This window comes from Rhinolophus ferrumequinum, chromosome 5 (genome assembly GCF_004115265.2).
Source record: "Rhinolophus ferrumequinum isolate MPI-CBG mRhiFer1 chromosome 5, mRhiFer1_v1.p, whole genome shotgun sequence".
In the NCBI taxonomy this organism is placed as follows: Eukaryota; Metazoa; Chordata; class Mammalia; order Chiroptera; family Rhinolophidae; genus Rhinolophus; species Rhinolophus ferrumequinum.
In genome coordinates this window covers 18,023,670-18,050,989 of record NC_046288.1, presented here as the reverse complement: position 1 = coordinate 18,050,989, position 27,320 = coordinate 18,023,670, and the positions used below count along the sequence as shown (strand labels likewise).

The following is a 27,320-nucleotide window of genomic DNA, read 5'->3' as shown; positions in this document are numbered from 1 at the left end:
CCTTTAATACAGTCCATATGGTAGAGCGCTTTTCCCAAAGAATGCAATGCAGGGCTAGGCTAAGAAGGAAATGGGTGAATCCAATTAAGAGACAGTTTTGCCTCCAGGGAGTTAGGTAAGATGAACTTTTTTAAAAATGACCATTTATTCATTTGCTCATTCCACAAATATTTATTGAATTCCAACCATAGGTCGGGCACACTGCTAAAAGCTAGGGATAGAATGGCGAACAAAAAAAAACAGTTGCAGTCCCTGACTTCATGGGACCTAAGGACTTGTAGGGAGAGAGACCTTAATAAATAACCGTAAACCGTACACTTGCATGTAAATCTGCAAGTGTGGTGAGTGCTGTGGAAGGGATAAGGCCTTGTGAGCAAAAAGCAGGGATATGGTCTAGTAGGAGAGTTCAGGAAGGCTTCCCTGAAGAGGTGATAGCCAGAGCTGAGAGCTCAAGAATGAGCTGGAGAGAGAGAATTGCAGGCAGAGAGAACGTAAGAGCCCTGTGAATGAAGGGAGCTCGGCAAGTGTGAAGTCGAAAGAAAGCCATTGTGACTGAAGGAGAGATAATGAGGGATCCAAAAGAGTCTGAAGAGGCAGGAGGGGCCCAATGCCGCAGACAGAGTTAGACAGGCCTGGCTTTCCAGTGAGCGATGGGAAACCTAGAAGGGTCTTCAATAAGGAGGTGACGGTTTGGGTTTTCAGAAAATTCAGAGGTAACAAAATCACTACGTAATTCTCACATATTCATTCGCTAATTACCCTGTTCTGATAGGTCAGTTTAGCCCTAGTCTCTGTTCTTAACCACACTAAAAAGGTAATTCATCCAAAAGCAGGATTTGACTATTTGGTATAACAGAAAGAACAGTGGGGTGGGAGTCACTGCTGTAACTGTTTTTGTCTCTTCTGGGACTTTCAACTCTTCATGCGATTTCTCTAGGCCCCGTTTGCTCCTTTGTAAAAGGAGGAGGTGGGCATTAAGACCACGCAGTCCATTCTGGTTCTGTGACTTGGAATAGAAAAAGAAAACAAGAGATATACTTTTAAAAACCCAAGTGGCCAATAAACATGGCAAAGAGGCAGATATTCATTCATAATCAGAGAAATGAAAGTGCATTAGACTGGCACAAAATCACTGCTGGCAAGGATATGGAACAACAGGCTATGAAGTAGGAGTGTGACGTGGTACGAGCACTTTGCAGAACAATTTGGCAGTATCCAAAAGAACTGGAAATGTACACAACCTATGACTTAGCAAGTCCACCCACAGACATGCCCGAAATAAACTTTCGCACATAAGTGCAAGAAAATATTTATGTAAGAATGATCATAGCAGAATCATTTTTGAACTAGAAGCAGCCTAAATACCAGCAGGAGAATAGACAAATATATATGCATAAAACGAAAAACTATAGAGCAGTGGAAATGAATGAAATGGAGCAAGATACACAGCAACAAGGATAAATCTCAAACAAAACTGAGTGGAATGAAAACAAATTGAGAAAGATACATTTGACATGATACCTTTTACATAATGTTTAATATATGGATAATGATAGTATGCATTGTTCGGTAACACATTCATTTTTTTAAATACAAGTACAGAGATATATATGGGAAAGTTAAATACCAAATTCAAGATAGTACTCACCTCTAGGGGATGAGAGGGAAATATGACCAGGGAAGGGGCTTTAACTCAATTTGCAATATTTTAATAGCTTAAAGTGGGTAGTGCATGCACAGGTAATTATTATGCTATTTTTTGTGTCTTTTTGTATGTGGAAAATATTCTTAACAAAAAAAGGACAGAAGGGAGGAAAGAAAAACAGATTGCTTCTCTAAATCGATTTTGCCAAGACGGCAGAATCTAATTATATAGATATAGCCTTGGGAAGAAAAGTGATTGGGCCTGGCAGAGAGAGAGAGAGAGAGAGAGAGAGAGAGAGAGAGAGAGAGAGAGAGAGAGGGGGGGGTTTAGGTATGGATGTGCCAACAACTAACCCTGAAGCCCTGGATGAATCCTGTTAGCACTCCAGGGGTTAATTTCCTCCTCTATAAAAGAGGGGGTTGCCATAAATGATGTCTAAGGTCTTTTCTTTCCAGATCTAAAAATTGCATGGTTTTCTACTGTACTCTCCGTTCTGCATCTCAAATGGGGCTCTGGCACTGGTAACAGAGGGGCTAAACACATGGTTTTCCCCACTCAGATCTTTTGTAATCGAAATGAAGGTTAAAACTTGGATTTACTCATTTAACTATCAAATATTATCCTTTTATTCTCTTGCTCACACTTGGTACATATACTAGTGTGCTAGGGCTGCTATAACACAGTACCACCAGACTGAGAGGTTCAGTAACACTCAGTTCTGGAGGCTGGGAGTCCAAGATCAAGGTGTTGGTAGTGTTGGTTCCTTCTGAAGGCCTCTTTCTTGGCTTATAGATGGCCCTCTTTTCCCTGTGCTTTTACAGTGTCTTCCATCTGTATGTGTCTGTTTCCAAATTTCCTCTTCTCATTAAGACACCAGTCATACTGGAGTGGGGTACATCCTAATAACATCATTTTAACTTAATTACCCCTGTAAAGACCCAATCTCCAAATACAGTCACATTCTGAGGTCCAAGGGTTAGGACTTCAATATATCAACTTTAGTGGGAAATAATTCAAGGCATAACAATAGGAAAACCCTAAATCTTTGTAGGTTTGGTAGGTTTGTGGAAGGAGGTAGCAAAATTACTAATTTAAATGTGTTAACCACTCTAATTCTATAACTGTTTACTTCGTGTCACTAAAATGTCAGACTTTTCCATAATTAACCTAGGGACAATTTGTATCTAGGGCAGCTTAAAAATGAGTAAATTGATGCTTAGACTTAGCTATTTGTGGTACTCAAGCAAGGTTAATGCTTTCTGATGTTGAAATTAAATAATGATGTTTTTTCTTTTAACAAAAACTCATTCATTTTCTAGAAATAATCCGGTTGGAAAAACACTACACAATTGGTTTCTAAAGACTAACATCTGGTGCCAAAAATGACATACATAAGATTTCTCTGGCATATTATTCCAATAGTCTCTGCTGATCAAGAGACATCACCATTTCGGAGTTAGTCCATACCAACACATACGGTATTGTATGATGTACCGTTGGCCAGTTTGTCCCACTTCCAGCACACTACTCACTTAATTTAGCCCAGTGAGTAACAAATTGAACCCTGTTGGCTTGGCCTGCATTAGTCTCAATGTCTGCTAACCCACACAACACAGAGCGGCCTTTCTGTAAGTCACAGGAAAGAGAGCCAGGTCTCATTAGGGCAAAACCATCAAAGGACACTGGGAATCATGGAAACTGGCCATTTAGGAAGAGTCAATATGCCAAAACCTAAAATGCCCAGTGTGGGCAGCTGACAGATCCGTAAGCCAGAGACACATTTATTTTTAACCTGGGGAAACTGTGGTTTTGGCCACGCCATACCTTTCCCCAAAGGCAGGTGAGTACATCATCAAGGCATGTCCCAAAAGCACAGGTATCTATAAGGCCCAACTTCATTTGAAAAAATAAAGGAGCCAGAGGAAACAGAAAACGTCATATACTCATGTCAGATCCTATTCCTAAAAAATGGGATGGACTTGAATGAGGCAGTCACTGGCAAACAGATACAAGTCCAGCCTACCCAAAGTTTTCTACGTGATTCTCAGGGTACCTACAGTACTTTTGAAAGATGAAGGTCCAAATTCTAAAAACAGACCTCGATGACTCAGACAGAGGTCCACAATTACCTGTACCTTCAAGTGAAACTAAACAACCACCTGTTCCTCAATGACTAGTCACCAAATCTATGCAGATGCTGTTCCTAATGCAACTCACAGGTGGGGATTCAGCACAGTGTTCATGCTGTTTACCACCGCCAACAGCCATTGGGGGCAGCACCAAGTTTAAATGTGGCCGTCTCCTGGGAAACACGTGACTGACCCCTGGGAAGCATCCTGTTTACACCTTCAGTTCTTGTTATCATCAAGTGGAAGAAGTGTTCATTGTATTTGTTATTAAAAACGAAGCAACAGCACTCTAAATCTGAAATTATTCTCAAAGAGAATTTATTATCAAAGAGAATAAATAATTGAAACAGAAATTATTCTCAAAGTGTAGATCAGAATAAGCCTCAGTAATTAATATCGTTTTTAAAGCTGATCATACTTTATAGAATTTCCCAAGGCTAAAATAAAATTTGCTTACATTTTTACCGAAGTTGCATAAGTATATGCATATGTAAGAAGTTAATATTAAATGTATGTCATCATATATGAAAATGCAAAGCTTCGAATTTTTTTCAAAATTTCATGTATGAAAATATGAAACATCAAGGCAGATTTTACAACCTGTCCATAGCAGAATCGAACACATTGTTCTACCAGACAACCTTAAGTCCTTCATGTTTTTCACATTATATTTTAGGTGCCAGGTAATTTTACTTCAATTTCAAAGTAACTTTACTATGCACATGTGTTGCAGTGAAACATTCATCAAGTCAGTGCAAAGCTAGCTTAAAGCCCCAGAACTCCAAACTGGAAAGTCTAAATTCATTGGATATGGCAAAGGCATTTTGAAAAATATTCTAAAGGACCAGGAAGACATTTATGGTTTCAAAAACTTATTTTGAAAACACACATACAATTTTTTTTCTCATTTTACGGTTCCTTTAGAGAAATTTAAGTGTTGATTTACAGAATATTAACAACAATGGGGAGAATAGGTTAGACAAAGATAATTGTTTTAAATAACTGCCAACTAAAAATCAGTGAAAATGCCACTTTTCTAAAATTGTCAATAACAGCAACTCCTCCATCCCAACTCTGTGACTTCCTTCTTCCCTCTAAGTATCTCTAACAATTTGTTGACTTCACTGTAACGGCAAACCACTGACCCCGTACCCTTTTCAGCACCATTATTTTCTGGTCCTCATATTTCTTCTCAGCCAGGTTAGACCCACGGTCCATCACAATAACCACTTCCTTGTACACACCTTCACCTCCCTAACCTCTCTGCTTATTTCATTCTATTCACCTGTCAAAACACTAAACTTGGCGAAGCCCAATCCTTACCTCTTCTACCACTGTACCCATATTTTTAAACAATTCATGATCGTGACCCTCAAGCAGCAGATCCCCTAGTGCGGTCAGACAGTCCTAACACATACTGAGGTACTATCGATTCTTCCACTGTCCTACACAACTGTTGCGTTCCTTGCCCTCTTTTGTCAAACCTCCAACAGCGCCTCCCTACATCCTCGCTCTCGCTGATGGAATAGAGACAATCAGAAGAGAGCTTCCAGAAGCTCTCACACTGCATCTACTTACCTCTCTGCAGCTGGGCCCACATACGGTATTCTTTCTTCTCTCTTATTACTATGGATCATGTGTGTCTCTCCCTGTCGAAGGTCAAGGCCTCCTCTTCATGCACTATATCCCATCTACTTTTATCCCCTCAAGGAGAAGGCTCCAGCAATTCTCCCCCCTTCTTCTAATTTTCCCACTCTACTTAAGCATGCATTGGCATATATGGGAGTGTATAAACATGCTGTATTTCTCAACTTAAAGAAAAACTCTCTTGACCCTTGTTTCCCTTTATAGCTTCTGTCCTATTTCTCTGCTTTACGTTACAGCAAAACTGAAAAAGTTGTCTCTATTTGCTATCTCCAATACATCTCCTCCTAATACCCCTTAAACCTATTCCAACCAGTCACCAGCACTGTTCCACTCAACTGCTCTTGTCCATGTCACCAGTGACCTTCATACTGCTAAATCCGAAGGCCAATTCTCAGTCCTCATCCTTTTTTTTGTTTTTTATAACATTTTTTATTAGTTTCAGGTGCACAAAACAATGTAATAGTTACACATTCATCATTTATATCCCTCACATAGTGACACCCCCTCTTCCATCCACTACCCCTCTGACATCGCACACAGCCATTACATTTCCACTGTCTCTGTTCCTAATGCTGTACTCCGCTTCTTGTAACTATACATATACATAAAATTGTAGTTGACATTCATTATTGTTCAGCTTCAGCTTCAGGTGTACAGTGCAGTGATCAGGCATCTACATTCTCCCTGAGGTGGTCTCCCTAACAAGACAAGTGTCCATCGGATACCCTACAAAGTCTTTACAACATTATTGATTACATTCCCCAAACTGACTTTCGTATCCCCCTGACAATCTTGTGGTTACCGCCTGTGCTTCCTAATCCCCTCACCTTACCACGTATCCCCACCCCTACCCCCCATCTAGCAACCCTCAGCTTTTCCTCTCTGTCTCTAAGACTGTTTCTGATTGGTTCATTCATTTATTCTTTTCTTTAGATTCCACACATAAGTGAGGTCATGTGGTATCTGAGTCCTCATCATCCTTGACCTCTCAGCAGCATCGAAGACAGTGGGTCGTTCCTCCTTTCTTAAAACGCTGTTTTCTCTTGGCCCTAGAACTTCGTCAGAGCTTTCTCAGTCTTTGCTAAGTCCTCCTCGTATCCCAAGCCTCTAAAGATTGAAGTACTCCTGAGCTCAATCCTTAAACCTCTTCCTTTCATGATTTATATTCACTCTCTGGGTAACTTTATCAAATCTCATAGCTTTAAATACCAACTATATGTTGATGCTTCCCAAATGTGTATTTCCAACCCAGATTTCTCCCCTGAATTCCAGCCTCATATATTTCTCTGCCTCTTCTACATCTCCACTTGAATATCTAATAGAAATCTCAAACTTAATCTGTCCAAAACTGAACCTCTGGTCTTCCCCTCCACATTTGCACCTTCCACAATCTTCCCGATGACAACAAAGAGCAACTCTATCCTTCCACTGGCTCAGACAGAAAACTATGGTATCATCCTTGACTCCTCTTTTTCTCACGTCCCACATCCAATTCATCATCAAATCCTGTTAATTCTACCTTTGAAAAATATGAAATATATAATAACATATTTAAAACCTGACCACTTCTCACTTTTCTATAACTAACATCATCATATCTCAACTGGATAAGCAAGAGCCTCCTACCTGGTCTCTCTGCCCCTTCATGTTACTCTCTACACAGATGTCAGAGTGACCCTTACAAATTAGATTATATCACCCCTCTGTTGGAATCCTCCAGTGACTTTCCATCCTTCTGAGGTAAAAGCCAAGGCCGTGCATAAGGGTACAGGTTACCTCATCTTCCACTACTCTTCCCCCAACTTAGTCCACTCCAGCCACACGGTCCTGCTGTTCCTTGGACAAGACCCCCACCTCAGAGCCTTTCCACATGCTCTGTCCTCAGCTTGGTTCACTCTTTCTCATGATAACCACATGCTACCACCTCCGTTTCTTCAGGCCTTTGCTCAAATGTTACCTTCTAAGTGAGGGCTCCCTAACAGTTCTCTTCATCCTTTTAACACTCCGATTCCTTTTCCCTGCTTTTTCTCTATGGAGGTCATTGATATTTTTCCATTGCAATACTGATAGTACTGACACACTGCCTTGTGCTTGGTTATTAGTTTATTATCTTTCTATCTCACTAAAATGTAAGTGTAGGAAAGTAGGGATATTTGTACACAGTAATATCCTCAGGGCTCAAAAGAATTCCTGGCACACTGTAGGCAGTAAATACTTATTGAATGAATGAAGAAATGAATGAACATATATGATTTAAACTATATATTGTGTTTTTAATTTTTATGTAGTCTAATTTATCGATCTTTTCCTTTATTCATATTTTAACATCTTGTTTAAGAAACCTTCTCGTCTCAGATATAGCTTTTATGCCATTTCTTTAAAAAGAAAAGAACAATACAAATTCTAAAGGAGGGAACTGATAAATTGCTTTACTTCTTCCTGACCTAAAGACAACATAAAAGTAAAAGACAAAGAATGGATGGAGGGAAGATCCAAAATATATAAAGACTTCCTTGAAATTAGAAAGAAAAAGACAAAAACAAAACACAACAATTGAAAAATGACACTGATGACACAATTCACAGAAGAGGAGGTTCAAGAGGTCAATAATCCTCAGATGCCCCGCCACAGTGCTGATCTGAAAATGCAGATTAAAACAACCATGAAATACCATTGCGTATTGATGAAATAGGCAAAAATCACGCTGTCAATAGTGAACGGTGGTAAGGATAAATAAATTGTAACTCTCATACTTTTCTGGTGCATACACAAATTGGTATAGAAAATAAATTATATTTCTTTGCTTTTATTGCAAGAAATATAATTTTTAAGATTTCTAGTAGTATATGTATGGCTTTCTTCATTTATTCCTTTAATTTTATCAAAACAATAAAATTGTATAAAGCAATAATTATAACACTGTATTGTTGGGTTTATAACACATATGTAAGTATATATATAAAAAAGATTTCTCATAGACAATTCTGTTAAGTGTATATAAATGTACATGGAGTTATGGAATACATATAAATGAATATATGAGTCGTTATATATATTCCTTCTATATTTTCCTATGCCTACATTTCCAACGAAAAGATTACAGTAGCCAATGGACTCGAGTCACAAACATTGTTATGACTTGCTAGGGAAAAAGGCATACACTCTTGCCACACATAGATTCAAAAGAAATAAATAGTTATTGGAAGGAAAGATGTATGTAAACCAACCCAGCTTTCATTGTATTAGTATTTCGAATAGGTCTCTTTCAAATACAACTTTAAAATCCCTCAGGTAGTTATTAAAACAGCAAACCATTTTCCAACACTGGACTCAATAAAATATTCTTTGAACTGAATTAAAATTTAAGCAAACCTTTCCATGCTATGCAATTGACTGCTGCTGACGATCTTAACAAGGAGCCAAATTCAGTCCTCCAAAAGACACTGTTTTAAACTTTCATTATTCAAACCCAATTATCCTGACTCCCAGTGTCCCAGATGCCCAGGAATAGCCAGCCATGGTGCATACATTACTGACAAGGAAATAGAGACCACCTCAGAAGGAAAGACCTTTGTGGTTCTGCCAAAATAAAAGACACTAGTATTTTCTTCCAACCAATCATTATCTAAAATGGCCTTGGGCCAGAGGGCCTCTGATTACCTAATCTGTTGAAGCATAAACAAGGTCTTCAGGATTCTGATATTGTCACTTTTGTAGAACAAGAGTATCAAAAACATTCAGCAGATAAGGCATCAATCATTTTGGCACGGAACCTGGCACCAGAATTCCTATTCAGGACTTCTAGTGGAAGGACTCACCTAACTTGTGGAGAAAGACAATCGCATTTAAGGGAGGGGAAGTTAGTCTGGATGCAGGAAACCTGAGGCCAGGCCCTGCGTGCCTAGGGAACTCTACAGGGCCAGTCTGGATATAATGTAATCTCTTGATTTGTAAAATGGGAAGAATTATTTTCATCATACAATACAGACCGCAGAAACCTCATGTGAAAAGAATAAGGCAAAAATGCAAATTAAAATACTGTCATGAACCTGCACAGGAATTTCTCAACACCATCAATCTCAGAGTTCCAAATGCTCATATATTTTCAGGCATGACAAATTTAGGTCGCATTAGGAAGTAGGGGGAGGAACTCACATTTGTAAATTAGAGGCTAGTGTGATTTCCCAGGGCCTAGTCCACAGGAGGCTCTCGACCAAATCTGATTTAATCCTCAGAACAACTACAAGGTAGTAGTCTTGGCCCCATTTGATAGATGGAAAAGAACTGAGGAGAATCAAGTAAACTGCCCACAGTAAAACAAACAAGAAGCTACAACAAACCTTCAATAAGCACTCAAAACTCCATCAGTCTGAGTCCAAAGCATAGGCCAATAGAAACATGGTACGAGTCACAGCTGTAATTTTGAATTTTCTAGTACTCACATTTAAAAAGTAAAAAGAAACCAGTGAAATTTGTTTTAATCATATATTTTATAGAAGCAATATGTCAAACTATTATCAATTCATTGTATAATCAATATGAAAATATTGAAACTTTTTACTTCTGTCTCTATTTGGAGTGGCCACATTTTGGGCTCAATTGCTACCTAGAGCTTCTGGCCACACTGTTGAGACAGTGCATCTATACCACTCTGACTCCCATCAGCAAAGAGACCAGTCCTCAGGGTCCAATTCTGACAAGTACTCTCCACCTCGGAGTCGGTGGAATGGAGAGGCACGTTCCTGAAGGTACTTCCTCCTTTCCCCGAGTCAGGTGCACCTCACCTGAAAAGTTCCCTCTTTAGGGATGCCGTCCCTGACCCTGAGATGACTCTCCATCCCTACACTCCCAAGCACTCTCTTCCACAGCCTTCTCTTTTACTTTTCTCCACGGCACATATCACTAACCAAATTACCTGTTCATTCATTGGTTCACTGTACATTGCCTATCTCCCTCCCCCTAAAATTTAAGCTCCACGACAGCAGAGCCTTTTCTGTATCTTTCATCACTGTTGACAACATTTGGAACAGTGCCTGAAACATAGAGAAGGTATTTAAAAATATTGGTTGAATTAATGAATTGCTATAGCCAAAGGGCAATAATTCTCCTCACCAACTAGGAAATGCATTTGCCATAGAAACAGTGTCACATGGAAGTTAATTTCCCAGACTAGCCTCCCACCCCCGCCCAAGGTTTAAGTCTACTTAACCTTTAATGCAACCAAAACTTAGGAAGAAATAACAGAGCATATGACAATGTCAGCAAGTGGTTAATAGAGAGCAAAAGCTCCTCAAAGACCCAGTGCTCTTTACTTACTTTCACTTCCCCAGTGCCCAGTATAACCTCTGGAACATACTAAGCTTTCAACATGAATGAAGGAATCCATTCTAAGGAGAAGTAGAAATCAATCCCAGCTGCACTATGGGTTAGATGTTCATTTGTGGGCTATCCTGGGAATCAAACCAACAATCACAACACTGCGGGAAAATGTTGCCAGTGACTTTACCTAATTCCTTTATTTAGGTCAGGTCCCTGTGCTATACCTGTCAATATTAGAAAAAAATTGCTCTGGTGTCATACAACAGAATTTCAACCCAAACTACCTTCAGAAAAAGGAAAAAAAAGAAAGAAAGAAAAAAGAATTTATTGTAAGATTCGGGGTACCATGGTTGGATCTCATGAAGAACTCCAAACAAAAATCTAAACGGGCCAGAACTTTCTCACCACCTCTGTTATCCGTACCTCTGACTATTGGATTCATTTCCTCCCTTTCTCTTCCTGTGGCTTCCTCCCCTCCTCCAGGCTTTAGAGCGACCCTGAAAGCTCCCAAGCTTTCACACTACTGTTCAGCCACCCAGAAATTCCTTGTCCTTCCTGCCTCTGTTCCATTTCCAAAATTCCTGGGAAAGAACAGTTATTGGTCCAGCTTGACTGGTGCTCACCTTTGAACAAATCAGCTGTGACCCCAGCCCTGGTTCAGCTTGTACTAACAAGAATTATATGGATGAATGGGTGTAAGACTTGATTCCTAGGAAAGGGGTGATAGGGAGATGACCATTGCAGTCCATCACAGCTCCCCTAAACCCTGCATTTCCCTTTTCTTTATATTCATCACACATGAGTGTAGCTACCTGTTTAAAGTTTATCTTTCAGATTAAACCATAATCAGCTCGAGGAAGGCAGAATATGTGTCTCTTTTGGTCTCTATCCTACCCCTCACAGGGGGCAGTTTCTAGCACCTATACGTCCTTCAATATATTTCTGTTAAATAAATGAGACCATTTAAAAATGAAAATTTAAGGGGAAGATATATAGTAAATATAAAATTCATCATTAAGAACGTTTTACACATTAATGATGGATTGAAACTCTATCTGCCCATGAAATAAATCCTTCTCCTTTATAGGTAGGCACCTGGAGAATTCAGCTGGGAATCCAGCGTTGCAGATCCTAAAATCCTAGAACACCCTCAGGAACACCACTTTGTCCGAGGATTCCTAGGTTCCCTCCAGGAAGTGATGCCCGCAGGTGGCAACTTAACAGTAGACATTCTATCAAGAAAAGTGATAGGGCTCAGAAAAAAAATCTGCAAAGTGAACCCTCGGGTAACAAAAGCAGCAACAGAGCAGTGAGGGAGAGGGAAGCATCGTGTTTACAGCTTAACAAAAGGAAGGATAAGAAGCCCTGTGACTGGAGCAACACAAGCTCCTTTCACTTAGAAAGTGACCCAATTTAGCTGGCACAGGAAATCCTACTTCGAGTTAAGGTATGAACTTTTCAAGGCATGTAAATTTGTACTCCCAAACTTTTATAGGGCATTCTAAATGTTGCACTTTATTGGTGACCCTAAATATTAATTCATTTACTCCTCAAACTTAAAGGAAAATATCTCCAATTTGTAAAGAAATTGAGGTATAATACTGCGAAAAACCTAAAATAATTTCTTAGAATCTGGTCTCTGAGGTGCAGCCACATATGTGAACTCAAATGAAAAACTAGTAAGTCACACTGGTTTTACCCTTACAAAGCACTTCTACATGCAGTATATAATCTGTTCAATTATTATTATACCTATTTGAAAGACAAGGAAAAGTTCAGAGGGAATAATTGACTTGCCATGAATCAGTTTGGCCAGAAATGGCCAAAAGAATACACCAACCCAGGACTTCAATACTAAATCCATTGCTCATTCTACTGCCTCAAAAATCACAAGATAATTTGGGTAAAAGTATTTCTTAAATTTACAACTGCAAGTTATTGTTTCACTCTGGACCCTACAACGAGCATGTGTAAATACTGACAAAATCCCAGTTCTCCTGCTACGCTAGCTGTATGACATTGAACACGATACTTACTCAGCTTCTGAGCTTTAGTTTCTTCATCCGTAGAATGGGCATGATAATGTCAACTGCACAGGGTTATCGTAAGAGGTAAATTAGAGTGAGGCTTTGAGATTCAATGAGAAACAAATAAGATTCCTCTTTCTTAGAGGAGTGCACAGTACATGAGGAGGGTAGGTAGCGGCAAGTAACTTCAATGAGAGGGATGTGCGAAATGTGGGAGCAAATCCGAGCTGAGTGTTGAAGTACACATAGAGTTAGCCAAGAGCAAAGAAACAGCACAAGGTATGGAAACATGAAAGAGTATGGACTGTTCCAGGAACTCAGCAATGTGGTATTCCTGGAAGGTAAAGTGTATAAAGCATGCCAAGAAACAGGTCTGGAGAGATGCAGGGACCACGTCTTAGACATGTAGGCATACTGCGGAGTTTGCACTTTATTCTGTAAGTAATGGGTTGCCACTGAAGTATGTTAAGGCACGTGACATAGTAGCAGGTTTGGATTTTAGATATAGCTACAAAGAGAAGGATGGATTGCTGAAGGGCAAAACTGGAGAATAGTAGAGAGGGGTGATGAGGTCTTGAATTGATGACATGGTAGCAGAGAAGGAGGGATACAGAAGGAAAGTGGTGAGAAGATAAAATCAGCAGAACTTGCTAAGTGATTGGGTGGGGAAGGAGTGGACAACAGAGAAACTCCTTGGATGACTTGGGTAAGTGAAATGGGGAACAAAAGAGGAGCTTCAGGTTTTGGGGAGAAGGCACTGGGGTCAGTTGTTCATATGCTGGATTTTGTGATGTCTGTGGGCATCGGACTCGTTCTGTCCAGCAGGATGTGGGTGAAGGAGCATGACATTAGGGGGTGGGCTGGGACAGAGATGCACATTTGGCAGCCACAAACATAGAGGTGACAGTTAACACCTCCAAAGTGAATGAAACCAGCTCAAGAGAGCATGTAAGAGAAGAGGGTTTTGGAAAGAACCCAGGAAAATTGCAACATTAAAGCGGAGGGCAGAGGGTGAGCCAAGAGAGGAGACAACATGAGAAAGAGCGACGAGAAGTATAAGGATCCAAAAAATCTGGTAATAAAGCATTTCAATGCATCAATGGCCAACAGTGTCTCTGCAACAAAGATGGTCAGTTATGAAGGGACTGAAACAGTGTCCACTCCATTTATCAATGCCAAAATCACGAGTGAGCCTTCTAAAAGAAAAAAAAAGGCAGAGAGAGCATTTTTGTGGAGTGGAGATGGCCATCACCAAATTACTGTGGTAGGGAAGTGAATAGAGGATGAAAAGTAGAACACAGGCTTCTTTTTCAAATGTGTCTGCCTGAGGATAGAGGGAAAGTGGTTTTGGAATCAAAGACCCAAAGTCCGTAACTAGACCCCATGGCATTAATGGGGGCCAGGCCAATTCACCAACTGTACCAGACAGTAGCAACCGTGGAGAAAGGTAAGAGAAAGTCTCTGGGCAGTGCTGGGAAAAGTAACATGGCCGGAAAGTTCCTGACTGCCGTGGAAATCAGATAAGAGGGGCAGAGAAAAGGGGAATAGGAGAGGGCACAGGGCATGTGTGTGAGGGTGGGGGGAGGTGGGGGCGTTTGGTGTGCATGGCCCATAATGCCCTCTTCTGGGTCTTGTCCTCCAGGAAACCAAATGCCAGCACACACCAACATGGGTTACGGGGACTCTTTAAATAGAACTTTGGGCCATTGCTTAAGTGTGGATAACAGGATTCAACACTATAGAAAGGAAAGATTTCTTACCATTCACTTCCCACCTTCCCTTGCCCTTTCGTGCTTCCTCCCAGAATTTAGAGTTGCTGCCTGCTTAACATTCATTTCTTTGCTTAGGCCTCCAGGGGCAATAAAATGGCTGTTTCCCGTTTTGTAAGTGAAAAGGCACATAACCATCTGCAAAGAAAGCCATTCCTCTACCCTGTTTGCTTCTCCTGCAATTTGTTTGTGATAAGAAACATCGGGAGTGCAACAATTAGTAAACAGCAGTATACGTGGAGAATTGAAGAACAGGAGATACGGGTTTCGGTTACGCCTCAGGGAAGAATTCAAAGGTGCACCAAATAAGCCGAGCAAGTAGTGAATTTATTGAAAGAAAAGAGAATAGGACAGTGTATTCCCAGAGTGGTGGGAGTGGGCAAGCTGGGAAAACAGCCACTGCTAAGGTGCCCAGCAGGGCAGAGACTCATTCGAGGCCACACCGCTGATTAGCAGGAGAGCTTACACAGGAATCCATTGCCTTCGCTCCGAGTCCAGGGTGCTCTCCCAAGCACCACACTTGTGCTGATATGACTCTCAGCCAAACACAGACTTGCAATAATTCCCGCGTGAAGGTAGAAAAAGAAGTCCTTAGGGTTTTTGAGAAAGCCACATAAATAAATTTTAGAGGTTCTACTAATATTTTTAAGGACTCCTGGTTGCATAATGCAAAATGGGAAGGAAATATTTAGTGATGGGCTACACACATCTCTCAAGCTCCCCCTTTCTCCTCTTTTGCTCTTAAAGTGCCTCCTGAAATCTATTCTAATCTCTGTCACCTGGACAAGAATGTTTGTAGACAAGGTATGTCAAGCAGTATGTTTTGTTCCTGGCCAAGCCATCAGCACTCCACTAAACCCACCCACACTCATGCATAAAACCAAATTGTGCAGCTATGTGGCAACCTACAGACACCACCGGCAGTGAAGGCTACACCTGAAAGATACTTTCGTGTTTAAACGATAGTCCAGGTAAAACGTCTCTCTTTTAATACTTAAAACACTTTCATATGTAATCCATTCACTTAACCTTTTATAAAGTTATATGTAATAAACAAAACTCACCTTGAAACCTCCTAGGAAAGTTCAAACAATACCTCCTGCATAAAACTTTCCATACTAAGCAGACCACGTTTCATTTTAACTAGCATGAACGACTCATTCATAAACAACTCCTCTTGTCGCAGGTATTTAGTATCATTCACTAGGAAACGGCAGTGATCATTTATCTGTCTTTATACATCACAACACGTCCCGGTCAGCTCATCAGGCATTTCTCAGTGTCCATGGCCTTCGGCAGCAAGAGCTGGCCCTGATGGGTAACAGTGGGATGATGAGAGCATCATCGGAAGGATCAAAATCCTGAAAGGCAAGAAGCCAGGACAAGAGGACAACTGCAAGTTTCATGTTAAGTATTATTTTAGAATGTTACATTAAAACTGATTTTGGAAATCTAGTCCAAAATCAGGACTGGAAATACTAGGACATAATCATAAAGAACAGAACCCGGGTGTAACGTCTTCATTGAGTGTTCCTTCCCTGTCCTCTTAAGGAAAGGTCATATAAGAATTCAAAAAATAAATAAATAAAAGAAAGCAAGAAAGGAAAAGAAAGAAAGAGAGGAGGAAGGAGTGAGGGAAAGAAGAAGGGTGCAGAGGGGAGGGATAAAAAGAAAAATCTTCAACCAAATGTAGTTCATGACTTTTCCCCAATGCAGTACCATAGCTTTTAAACTCAATTATTTTTATTTTTTGTGTTATTCACTGGCCTTTTGGGGTGAAGCACAGTGGAGGTCCTAATAATGTACCTCCTCTTATGGTACACCTAATATTCTTCTTGGTCTTCTAATAATAATCTTATCTAAAATCTTCCTCATAGCTCCCTGTTAAATTGATTCATTTGTAGGTTCTTGTGGATTTCTAGTAATCACATTTTTTACCAATAATCAATTCTTAAGAAAATTAACAATGGGTCTAGGATAAATGTAGATCCAATAACCAAACAAAAAACTCAAGTATTTTTCTATTCCAAATGGATCCTATTTATTACACAAAATAATAAATGGGTTTAGGATATGGTATAATATGGAATGGGATGTATGTATATATTTGTTATGTATTTGTTCATGTGTTTATTCCTGCAGCTCACCTTAACCTATTAATGGACAGTTAATTTCTTACTCTTTCCATTAAGGAGAAAGAATACTTTTTTTAAATTAAAGTTTACTGGGGTGACAATTGTTAGAAAAGTTACAAAGATTTCAGGTGTACAATTCTGTATTACATCATCTGTATATCACATTGTGTGTTCACCACCCAGAGTCAGTTCTCTTTCCATTACCATATATTTGATCCCCCTTATCCTCATCTCCCACCTCCCTCCCCTTTACCCTCTGGTAACCACTAAACTATTGTCTGTGTTTATGAGTTTTTGTTTCTTCATTCGTTTGCCTTATTCTTTTGTTGTTTTCAGTTTTATATACCACATATCAGTGAAATCATATGGTTCTCGACTTTTTCTGTCTGGCTTATTTCGCTTAGCATTATAATCTCAAGATCCATCCATGTCGTCGCAAATGGTACTATTTCATCTTTTCTTATGGCAGAACAGATTCTGTTGTGTATATATACCACAACTGCTTTATCCCTCCATCTGGTTGAAGGACACTTTGGTGGTTTCCATGTCTTGGCCACCATAACTAAAGCTGCAATGAACATTGGAGCACATATGTCTTTATGGATAACTGTTTTCAGATTTTTGGGGTAGATACCCAGGAGAGGGATTGCTGGGTCATATGGTAAATCTATTCTGAATTTTTTGAGGAACCTCCACACTGCCTTCCATAGCAGCTGCACCAGTCTGCATTACCACCAACAGTGTATGAGGGTTCCTTTTTCTTCACAGCCTCTCCAACACTTGTTACTATTTGTCTTGTTGATGATAGCCATTCTGACTGGGGTGAGGTGATATCGCATTGTGGTTTTTATTTGCATTTCTCTGATGGTTAGTTGAGCATTTTTTCATATGTCTATTGGCCATTTGTATGTCCTCTTTGGAGAGAAGTCTCTTTAGGTCCTCTGCCCATTTTTTAATTGCTTTTTTTTGTTGTTGTTGAGTAGTATGAGTTCCTTATATATTTTGGATATTAGTCCCTTATCTGAGGCGTTGTTTGCAAAAATCTTCTCCCATTCAGTTGGTTGCCTCTTTATTTTGTCAATGGTTTCTTTTGCTGTGCAGAAGCTTTTTAGTTTGATATAGTCCCATTCATATATTTCAGCTTTTACTTCCCTTGCCTTTGGAGTCAAATTCATAAAATGTTCTTTGAACTCAAGGTCCGTAAGTTTAGTACCTATGTTTTCTTCTGTGCAGTTTATTGTTTCAGGTCTTATCTTTAAGTCTTTGATCCATTTTGAGTTAATTTTGGTACATGGTGACAGACAGCAGACTAGTTTCATTCTTTGCACGTGGCTATCCAATTCTCCCAGCACCATTTATTGAAGAGGCTGTCTTTTCTCCATTGTATGTTTCTGGCGTCTTTGTCAAAAATGATCTGTCCATATTTATCTGGGTTTATTTCTGGGTTCTCAATTCTATTCCATTGATCTATATGTCTGTTTTTCTGCCAATACCATACTGTTTTGATTATTGTTGCCCTGTAGTACAAGCTGAAGTCAGGGAAGGAATACCTTTTTTGAGAGCCTCTTTTCTTTACAAATTGAATAAGTGTTCACTGCTGCTGATATACTTTTCAGGTCATTATCGAACTTACCACTTAGCTAATAACAAACTGAAAAAAGTCTTTTTTATCCTGGAAACATTTCAGAGTACAAGATCCTTCACCAATAACAAAGAATGGAATAAAGGCAATTTTCCTACTTCGGAAAAAGATTTGGTCTCATTTGCTTTTGGTAGGTCTCTTGGTATTACTTCCACAGTTAATTACAATAAAGAAAAAAATGTTCTGACCTCCTTACAATTGCCCCTAGCATCTCTCTTTAGCTCTATGTGTAGAATGCAGGAGATGCAGAAGCTGTGTGGGTATGCATGCTCTTTGTGTCTAATTTTGAGTGCCTCTTTTATCTGTAATATTTTTTTCTGTATCTCTATATTTCTTCTCTGTGTCTTTCTCTGACTTGCTTATTCCTCTTGTTTCTATTTTCCACTCTTTCTTCATTTCCCCAACCTACCTGGTCTATTTCCTCTCCTGACAGCCCATCATGTAGAAAAAAAATACACATTTATAATGTTTTTTAATTTACTGAATAGCATTTGATGTCCTCTGTTTTTGGAAAAATAGAGTAAAAACTTTTTGTTTTTACCAAATCTTAAAAGCCTACTCCATAAGCCATATCTATTCCTACCCTCCAAAACCGAAATTCCTGGCTCCTTTTGCCCAAATCCTATCCTTTCTTCAAAGTTCACCATCATTTACCCAGTTGCTTAAGCCAGACATCTATGTCATCATTGATTTCTATTTCCCTCACATGCCATTCAAAATCCATGAGCACGTCCTGTAGGCTCTATACCCAAAACATATCCTAAATCTATCCACCTCACCCTATCCCCCCTACCACCCTCCTAGGAAAAGACACTACACTCTCTTGATTAGATTTCTATAATTGCCCCGTAATTTGTATCCCTGCTTCTGCTCTTACCATCCTTAAATCCATCCTTACACATCATCCAGAATGAAATCATAAACCAGCTCCTGGCCCTCCTTTGCTTAAAGTCCTCCATTGTTTATCACTGCAATTAGCATTTAATCCAAAGTCTTTATCAGAAAACCAACCAAACAAAACAAACAAGTCCTACCTGATCTGGTCCCTACCTACCTTTCTGCTCTCTTTTTTGTTCCTCCAACATATTGAGCTCCCATCAGCCTTAGGGCCAGGGTCCCGGCTGCCCCTTTGCCTGGAGTGCCCAAATCGCCACACAGCTGAGTCCCTCTGTCCTTCAGGTCTCAGCTGAAACATCACCCCTTCAAAGCAGCCTACGTTGACCAACAATCTAAAATATCCTCTCAAAGCACTCTACCATAGCATCCTAAAGATATGAAGAGCCATGATCAGATATTTTTTGTTAGATTTTTTTGTTTGTTTGTTTATTGTCTTGTTCTCCCACCAAAATGTACGCACTTTAAGAGCAGAGAACTGATCTTGTCTACTGTTGTATGCTCAATACCTAGAGAGGTTCCAGAAACTTAGTAAGCTCTTGATAAACTTTTCATAAATGAACAAAAATCCCACAGTCTTCCCAAAGCCCTCCCTTACCTCTCTAGCTATAATGATATTTTTCTGTTATGACTTCATAGCACTATTTTGACTCTTACTGTCTTGCTACATCTCTTATGCTGATGCTGTAAATTAATATATTGTTTAACTTTTCATGATGTCATTATTATCAACCACAAATACCAAATAGGTACCTCCTATAGAAGAATAAATAAAGGCAAGAAACAAAAATGCTTTTATCAGAAAATGAATTAGCCCTTTTACCTGAGCATTCTACCTCAATCTGGTGTTTGTATTTCTGGCTGTCATGCTGTACACATACCTAGATCATTAAAAATAAAAGTGTATGTGACACATTGTCCATAGAACATCCAGGTGGGTCTTACGCAAAGTAGTGCTAAGTACAAAGTGTTGCTGATAGGAAAGAATCTGGACAAAAGACAATCATGCAGATATTTAACTTGATCTAAGTTAATAAGATAATTGGGGTAAAACAAAAAATGAGTGGGTCAATTTAATGTAGCTTTAGAAATGATAAGTTTCGCAATTTTGTTTTTAGAGGTAAGGCCAGTAGTAACTCTAAACATACCAGTTGTCTTTGTTAATAAGGATCGGTGTCCTGGTTACTGGTCATAAAGAGTAGGTGCCTTTAAAAGTAATAAATATTTTAAGTCTTGTCACCTTGGCTTTGTCACTGAAATTATCTGTTGATGAGTGATGGGCCTTTATTTTGTAACTGTATCTTCTAGAACACGGACCTTACCAATGAGTTGGTAAGCTACCACCATTTACCACAGCATATGCAATACTCAAAAGTTCAAAGGAAGGTCCATAAAAGTGGGAGCCACTCTTTAGTTTATAATCAGAGATTATCTGACAAAAGAATTCTTTAGTCACCTATGCAGTTAATGTGTGTGTGTGTGTGTTGTAATAGCATTGTTAAAAAAAATTAAAAATTATGTAGAACTTCTTAGGCAGAGGTGATATCTGACTCTGGACTTATACCATACCAGGTCCTTAAGACGAATGAAAATCTGGTGCCATTTAATATTTGATCCTGTGTACTTGGTTGCCTACAAATAATGTAAGATGATTTATAGACATCAAATTTAGAATGGTTTAAACCATCTCTGGAAAAAAAATAATATTTTGTGGGCCAGAACACATAATCGTATTTCCAGCAAATACTACCATTTTGAATAATTCCTTTTAGTTTTTTACCACTATTTTTAAAACATTTTATTTAATTTTAAAAGTATAGTTGGTATACAATTTTATATTATTTATATTAGTTTCAGGTGTACAATAAAGTGATTTGACATTTTTATACCTTACAATGTGATCACCCCACTAATTCCAGTAATCATCTGTCACCGTGTAAACTAATTACAATATTACCATTTTTAACGCAGTTCTGAAAGGTATTTTAAAATACTACATACTCAGCTAGTAACACAAATTATAAGCTATTAGAAAAACAGTGTTTGTAAGTTCTAATTTTTCTTATCCTGCCTTGTATATTCCCTTGCATGTCAATCTTCTAGTGCTCATGTTCTGATCATTCAAATTAGTAAACTGTTCAAACGATAAACCCACACTTGTCTTCTGTTGTTGGGAAAAAGACAAACGTGTTATTGCACCAAGTTGAGGTTTTTACATTTTTTAAAGAAAAGAGATGAAAAGAAAAAAATTATTAGGAGGACATTAGAAATAACTTTGGTTTTGACCCAGGTGAAATAAACAATCGTCAGGCAAAAGGGACAGGGAAAAACAATCTCTGAAGGGGGGAAAATGTGACGACTCAAATATAAATTTAAAATATTTTGTTTTTAATCTCCCTTCCACAAATAAAATCAGAAAGAAGACATGTTTGTATATGCACCTTTAGAGCCAGTCATACCCTTCGCTGTGTCACAGTGAACTGAAAAGCCTATTCAGCCTCACTCTGAAGTTGTTTTGGGAAAACGTCCAGAGCCTGGTGTCTGGGCAGCATGGGGCCTTTTCAATGGCTTCCCCTGCCCTGGCAAGGCACGCCGGACTCCACAAAAAAGGAACCTTCCACCACCAGCCAAGTGTCTGCAGACTTGGTTTCCTGTACAGCCTGACTTCACCTGCCGTGTTGCTTGCTCCCTTTTCAGGACCTGCAGTGCCCTCTGAGAGCTCCATCTGTGGATTCTTCCCTTATAACTAAAATAATCCGCTCTTTCCCATCCCAGGTCCCTCCCAGCTACCCTTTTGTCTCACCTTTTTGGTTGAGTGCACTCCACTAATTGTATGCTGGATAAACTCTCTTTCTGCTCAACCAGGCTAAAAGACACTTAAGCAAAGGGTAACTCCCACCAGGCCTATCCTGGCCTCCCAGATGAGACCCAGTCAATGGAAACTCAAGGGAAAAGGAAACGGGTCTGTTTATCAAAAACGGAACCAAATGGTATCCTGTTCTGTGCTCTCTTCTAAAAAACTTAACAATTTAGTAAATTGGGCAATATTAGTTTTTTTTTATCTGGATGTTAAATTAAGTAGAAATATAGGCAATAAGAAACAAATCAATTCACTAAGGCTCTGATACAATAGTCACAGGCTTTTATTTCATTTTATTTTGAATTATGAAAACACTAGAGCAACAATATTAAAGGAAATTCTTAAAAAGAAAAAAAAGAAACCTACCCATAATTCTAAAACCATAAAACACCAACCATTCAACTATTCATTTGGGAACATGCCTCTTCAGTTTTTTACCATATACATATTCACTTTTAAACTAGATCTTTCCATAGACTGGTATCTTTGTGTAATTCTTTCCTACTTCTCATCTGGTAAATTCCTACTCTCCTTTCAAAATCTAGCTCATCCATGATGTCTTCCCAAAATACCTGCAGGCAGAGTAGCTGCCACGCTTGTCAGGCCTCATGGCATCCTATTCTTATCGCTATTGTAGCACTAACCCTGTTATGGTAGAATTCATTTGTTTCCATGACTAATCTTAATAAAGTGTATGTTCCATGCAAGCAGAGGCCCTTTTTTAGTCACCTTTATATGCCAGGATCTAACACACTACCTGAAGGGTCTATGTGAAAAGAAGGAATGAAACAATTACAATCGTGCCATTCAAGTAATTTAGATTCTGCTCTGTTAAGTTCATGTTATATCATAAACATTGCTCAATACCCATCTCTAACAACCACTACAAGGAAAAAGGAATCTGTATCACAATCTCCAATAAGAGGTCACTGGGAAACTTTCAAAGAACTAGCAGAAGGCTTTTTCAGTGTGTAGGTAGCATATCCTTTGGGGAACAGGTCACGGTTGAGTCCATTATACAGTATACACACACACACACACACACACACACACACACACACACGCATACGTATATGTATGCATTATATATGAATACATAAATGCAAACATGTGTGCCACACTGCCAGAATGTGAAAGGAGCCTGCAGCATAGCACAGAGAGCAGACCCCACTCACATTCTTTAATACTCAGAGACAAAGCCACGCCCGTTAGGACAAATAATTCAGATAAATTTTTAGGGAATCAGCATAGTATCATTGAGAAAGGACTGAATACAGATATTTAAACAACTAAGTGCAAGTTATTAGCTATATTAGCTGATTCATCTAATAACAACATATCCTTGCACTCTGCTGGATGCTGGAAATTCAGTTTTGAAAGAGAGAGTTCCCATTGCCAGGGCTACCAGTCTGGGAGAGGAAATTGACAGTACAGTCCAGTTGACACCATGGTGAGAAAATACTGAGTGTTAAGGAAGCATGTTAGAAGCCTCCTAGAGGAAGCAGGTCCCGAAAGAATTTAGTGGAGAAAAGGGGTGGCATGTAGGGGGTAGGAAGTGTCTTTCTAGGCAGAGGGAATGACATATATAAAGGCCCAGAGACATCTATAAAATAGGAATCTTAATACCTAACCACTGTATAAAGCAATTTTGAGGTTCAAATTAGATATTGACATAGAAGGGTAAATTCCTTTGCAGATGGTACTTATTAATAAGATTACAAAATTGAAAAGCAATTTTGTTGTAACACAGAGAATCAAAAAGAAGTAAACCTAACGTAAAAAGAACATAAAATAGAGTGTTTTCACATCGGTGTTTCTCATGTCTGCTTGCCCCAAAGGTATTTTAACTGCTAAAATCAAAACTACAGAAATTCAACAAAGTATGCTGGAGGGTGAGAGGGGGCTGAAAGAAAAAAGGAGGAGGAAGAAAGGAGAAAGGGGAAGAGAAGGAAGAGGGGGACAGAAGAGAAAGAGGGAAAAAGAAAGGAGCAGAAGACAAAGGGAGAGAGTAGGAAGAGTAGTAGAGGGGCAGAAAGGAGCAATGGAAACAAATACTGTCAGCAATTCTGCCAGCAATGTAAATCTGCTTTGGACCCACTTTCTATGTGTTTAAATAGCAGAGCCCCTAAATGAAGGCCAACTCCTTCAGCTGGTACTCAAAGAAACAACTAAGGAAACACTGACTATACTGAACCAATGAAAAATGGTGCTTGCTCTCCAACACTGCACCTTCCTAAGGATTTTCAAGGGTAACTGCACCAGTACTTGTTTTGCACCTTTCCTGTGTTACTGAATCCAATAAGAGACAACTCCACTGTACACAACTTAAATGCCCTTTTTTTATCATTTGAGTATTAAAAGGAGAGGAGTAAAGCCACGTTGCTCAAGACAATGTAGCACTGGCATGAGGATAAACAAATAGAACAATGGAATAGAACTGACAGTCCAGAAATAAACCCTCACATGTACAGTCAGTTGATTTTTAACAAGAGTGTCAAGACAGTTCGATGAGGGAGAGACTATTGTCTCTTCAAGAAACGGTGCCAGAACAACTGTATATCCACACGCAAAGGAATGAAGTTGGAGCCCTACCTTACACCATATACAAAAATGAACTAAAATGCATCAAAGACCTACACGTAAGAGTTAAAACTATAAAGCTCTTAGAAGAAAACATAGGCATAAATCTTCATGACCATGGATTAGGCAACGGTTTCTTAAATATGACACCAAAAGCATAAATGACCCCCAAAAAAATTAAATTGTCCTATGTCACAATTTAAAATTTTTGTGCTTCAAAGGACACCATCAAGAAAGTGAGAAGACAACCCACGGAATGGAAGAATGTATCTGCAAGTCATGTATCTGTTAAGGAACTTGTATCTAGGATATACAAAGAACTCTTGCAAAACCACTTTTAAAAACCAACCCTATATAAAATCAGCAAAGGATCTCAATAGACATTTCTCCAAAAAAGATACACAAATGGCCCATAAACACATCAAAGATGCTCTACATCATTAGCCTTCGGGGAAATGCAAATCAAAATCACACTAAGATACCACTTCACAGCTACTAGTATAGTTACAATCCAAAACACTCACAATATGTGTTGGCAAGTGTGTGGAGAAAATAAAACCCTCATACACTGCTTGTGGGAATGTCAAATGGGACAGCCGCTATGGAAAAAAGTTTGGCAGCTCCGCAAAATATTAAACATACAGGTACCATATGATCCAGCAATTCATTTCACTCCAAGGAATATACCCAAGAGATTGAAAACATACATCCAACTCAAAAAGTTGTATACAAATGTTCATTATATGGAAAAAAATATATAATTATGGTATGTATCCATTTATTCAAAGTTTTAATGAACACCTTTATGACACACAAGATAGAAGGCCTTACATAAAAATAATTTATAAGAGTGAAAGTATAAACAGAAGCATAATTTATGATTCTTATGCTATGAACCTTAGCCAGAGTTTAGAATTTTTTTGGACCTAGATATTCCAACTCTGCAACTTTTGTTAAGAATTAAAAAATAGGGCCGGTCCGGTGGCTCAAGAGGTTAGAGCTCCATGCTCCTAACTCCAAAGGCTGCCGGTTCGATTCCCACATGGGCCAGTGGGCTCTCAACCACAAGGTTGCCAGTTCAATTCCTCGAGTCCCACAAGGGATGGTGGGCAGCGCCCCCTGTAACTAAGATTGAACACGGCACCTTGAGCTGAGCTGCCGCTGAGCTCCTGGATGGCTCAGTTGGTTGGAGTACGGGCTCTCAACCACAAGGTTGAACTGGACCTGGAGCTGAGCTGCGCCCTCCACAACTAAGACTGAAAGGACAACAACTTGAAGCTGAACGGCACCCTCCACAACTAAGATTCAAAGGACAACAACTTGACTTGGAAAAAAGGCCTGGAAGTACACACTGTTCCCCAATAAAGTCCTGTTCCCCTTAACCAATAAAATCTTTAAAAAAAAAAAAAGAATTAAAAAAAAATAAATAAATACAACCAGTAAATGTTACTGTCACATATATTAAGGTAGAGGAAAACAATCTAGATCGTCTATTGACAAGGTAAATATAATTTTAGATGGAAGAGCAAAGGTAAATACAAGAGGATGAATCCTTCATTACTATCAGCAAAGAAGTGCTGGTATTTCTCAGCCCTTGAAGCAAGAAAGTGTCTATCTGAAAAGATACTGGTTACTGCGGGCACACATCACTGTTATCAGTATCCTTCTTGCAAAGAATCAATTTTCTCTTTTCCTGGGTTATCCTAAGTTTATCCTAGTGCAGAAACTTTAGGAGAACAAAAGTCTTACCTAAAGAAGTAAGCTATTTGATTATTAGAAGTGGTTCGTACAAATAGGGCTATTATGCTAGCTATTTTAATTCAGATATTATGAGAGGGATCCAACTTCACAGCCTTACAAAGTCTTTTCACAGGTAACAAATGAAGGCAAAATGTCCCACAGGCCATGCCAGACACAACACACAACTTCTGTTAGCAGGGCAGTGGCCAAGCAAAAAGGACGGTTCAGTATTCACCCAGCAATTTCTGCTCTGCAGCGCAGGCAGGCAGTGTCTGCAGGAGAGGGAAGGGGGCCGGGAGCTAAGAGCATTTCGCTCATCACCCCCAGTTTAGTAGCTGCAGCACCCAGTGTCCTGGGAATCACGCTAGAGCATTTCAAAGAAGAGGGTAATGTGGCTCGATGGGTCAGAAAAGAATTCACATGTGTTGTCAGAGCCATGAAAATGAGCAAGGACCTGGGTAAGGAGTGAGGAAGTGGAAGGGATTGCAGGCAAAGCACACCTGGGGAAAGCATGGCATGCAGAGGGCCCAATGGCCTGCACAGAGGAAAGGGAGGTGACTAAGCAGAGCGTCATACAAGAGAGCAGTGGGTGAGGGGTTGGAATGGAAATGGAGTTGGCACCAGAAAGCAAAGGGTTTGGGTGGCAAACTAAGGACTTTTCACTGATTTCTCTTTCTTTCTGTAGCTTAAGGGAATTGCTGTTGGTTCCTGAATCGCTGAGTCCCAAGTCCTTATCAGTAAAATGAAAGTTTAGGATTAGAAAGTAGCTATTAATGAATAATAATTACGTAAGTTGCTCACCCATTACATATAGAGCTGTATGCTGAGCCTGTACCCAGTATCACATTAAAGAAACCCCTTCTAGTTTCCACCAGCTATGACTATTTGAAAGACTGTATCTCTCTAATTGGTTCTAATTCTTCCTTTGATCTG

The 27,320-nt window shown here is 39.4% G+C and overlaps 1 protein-coding gene across 7 annotated transcripts in view; it reads right to left on the bottom strand.

Annotated features, from left to right (window-relative positions):
* Window positions 1-27,320, bottom strand: part of CRACD (capping protein inhibiting regulator of actin dynamics) — a 256,852-nt gene that overhangs the window by 201,158 nt on the left and 28,374 nt on the right. Inside the window, exon 1 of one of the 7 annotated variants that reach the window (XM_033105792.1) lies at window positions 22,011-22,029. The exons of the other annotated variants lie outside the window; for them this stretch is intronic. The gene's annotated coding sequence lies outside the window, so the exon portion shown is untranslated. Of the gene's footprint in view, window positions 1-22,010; window positions 22,030-27,320 lie in introns of those variants that run through there. 7 annotated transcript variants of the gene reach the window in all.